Source organism: Phaethon lepturus, unplaced genomic scaffold (genome assembly GCF_000687285.1).
Source record: "Phaethon lepturus isolate BGI_N335 unplaced genomic scaffold, ASM68728v1 scaffold35457, whole genome shotgun sequence".
NCBI classification, from domain to species: domain Eukaryota; kingdom Metazoa; phylum Chordata; class Aves; order Phaethontiformes; family Phaethontidae; genus Phaethon; species Phaethon lepturus.
In genome coordinates, this window is record NW_010554633.1 from 10,631 (window position 1) to 13,132 (window position 2,502).

Consider the following 2,502-nt stretch of genomic DNA (forward strand, 5'->3'; position numbering starts at 1 on the left):
TTCCCCTGAACTAGATCAAGGAAATGACAGACTAGACTAGTTCCATCCTTTAGTCAGTTGATCTTGTGGCTTATTTTTTCTTCAAGCAAAAGCTTAAGTTTTTTTCGCAGCATCTGTGACTTCCAGGAGGGGGAGTGCTAGGGAGCAGAAAAAGTAGTCTAGGTGCATCTCTTGTCCCTTGCTATCTGCTCCATAATTAAAGCTGTTTCCATAGTGACTTCTGTGGGTTTTTTCTTTTTTTAGGTGCTCTTATTCTTCCATTGTGGCAATAACTGTCATGTAGGTTAGTTTCACTGCTAGTCTGCAGTGACCTCTGTCACTTTGTGTTTGTGGTGTTGGCTGTTGTCTCCTTTTACCAGATGACATGGGCAATTGCAGACTGTTGGCAAAACATGTTATCCAAGCGTGATCTAAAAAAGTTGTATTTGGTGACTAGGATTCCTGTGCTTACTAAGGTAAACCGCTTCAAGTTTAACCTTCAAGTGGTTAAATAGATTGCCTTGTGCTCCTTTTACTTTTCTAAAAGTCAGTCAGCTGCTTTAAGCTATCATGATAGCAGTGGGCAACCTGACCAGGTAGGCTGAGCCTCTTTTTTTTTTGTAGACTTTGTAAACTTAATCAGCGGAGATGATGCTGCAGCATTTGTGCTAACTGGGCAACGTCATGCAGAGTACAGATCTTTTTGAAAAGAGCACAAATAAGCATCTAGGTGAGAGGGGAAAACCAGAACTTATCCTCACTCTCAGGAAATAGTGGTCTTCAGACCCACTCCTCCAAGAGGAGCTATCAAATGTCTGGATTTCTGTAACACTCTAGCTCGTCTGCATCTCTGCTTCATCTGAAACAAGAGGAAGCTTTGCAATAGTGTTCTATTGTAAAGTTGCTGAGTTTATAACTCTGAGGTGGATTGTTTAACTTCATGTTTCCAAAATAAAAAGGGTTTAAACTGATACTATAAGAAGTGCTGACTGACTTCTATTCACCAAACTGCCTATACAGCTTTTCTGTTATGCACTACAATCTGCAAGCCTCAACTGCACCAATGCACGGTTTCCATTTTGAGCCAGTCCCCTTCCTGTGGTAGATAATTACGCCACAAAATTGCTCCAAGTTTTCTTATCTCTGTGTAGTCTGCATTCTCATCATGCTATCTAGTTGCAAGACCTCAAGTGGGTAAAACAATCCCAAAACGTGTTGCATGTAAGCTCTAACATAATAGTGGTAGCTTGTGTTCTCTTGCTTCAGGGGTTGTGTTTCCGTGCAAGAAGTGCTTAGCTTGTGGGGTGCCGTTCTTTATGGTGCTAGTTCTACAGCTCTTGCTTGACAGAGCTCGCTCTGTTCTCGGGTGAACAAGTAGCTGTTCCTTCAGGCTGTTCTTGTTTATGAGATAGGAGGGACAACTCTGGCTACAAGAACTGTATTTTACAAACTGCACGGTGAGAAGGCTAGGCTTGGGTGGCTTTTTGTGCTTTGGATTCTTTCCTTCACTAAAATGCTAGTTGGTAGCAGGGACAGTAGTGCTGCAGTGTTAGCTGTCTGGCCTTAACAGGAGTGTCAGTGACAGAGGGGTGCCTGACTGAAGGGTCTGTCTGTGGTCCTGTGTGCTGTAGCTTGCTGCATAACCTGCCCCTTAACTACGGTTACAAAAAACCTCCATCTGCACCATTGGCTAGAAAGTAGAGGTCCTAAGCTGGTACGTGGGGTGTTTGGTAACGGGTGCCACTGGAGCACGGTTGTACTACTAGTGTTTCCCAGCCAACCTCAGGCTGGCTGTGGAAGTCAAATGGCTGCTGCCCTTCTGACAAGTCTGCCTGTGGGGTCAAGGCGGGATAGTGGTGCTGCCCTGGGCCTCCATGGCCCGGGCAGGGAAGGTGCTGGATGAAGCTGTTGTGGCACTGCCAGGGCTGGGGGAGGAAGGACCGATACAGGCAAGGGCAGGGCATGACACGGAGGTGGCCCTTCCCTCAGGGCAGAGGCCTCGGCCCTGCAAGGAGCTGGGGTGACCACACTGAGGCACAGGTGGCCCTGCTTCACCTGGGCCCCCCTCATGGCCCTCAGCCAGGCAGGAGCGAGGGCTGCCTTGCTCGGCTCCGTTCTGTTGGGTTCTGGGCCCCACTAGCAGGGAGCCTGGTTGAGGTGGGGCGGTGGTGAGGGGAGGGTGGCAGCGCGGAGGACCTGTGGTGGCTGCGTGGGAGGTGAGGCCTGTGGGGCCGCTCTGGCCATTGTGGTGGCCCGATCCTCCTGCATCCGGGAGCAGTCACAGGTCTCTGCATGTGTCTCGCTCTTTAATAGGCTGCCCAAAGACAGCTTATAAACTCGGTCACTTGGAGGGAAGCCGCACCCTACTAGTTTAAAGAATTTAAACAAAATGTTGTCATCCGTTGGTTAACAGCAGTGGGTTTTTCTAAGGAAGTTTCTTGTCAGAACTGAAGCCTTTGTGTCAGGTTCCCCTTCTTCACTAGCCTCCCTCAAGCTTGCTCTGGGCCACTGACAACCTCTAAC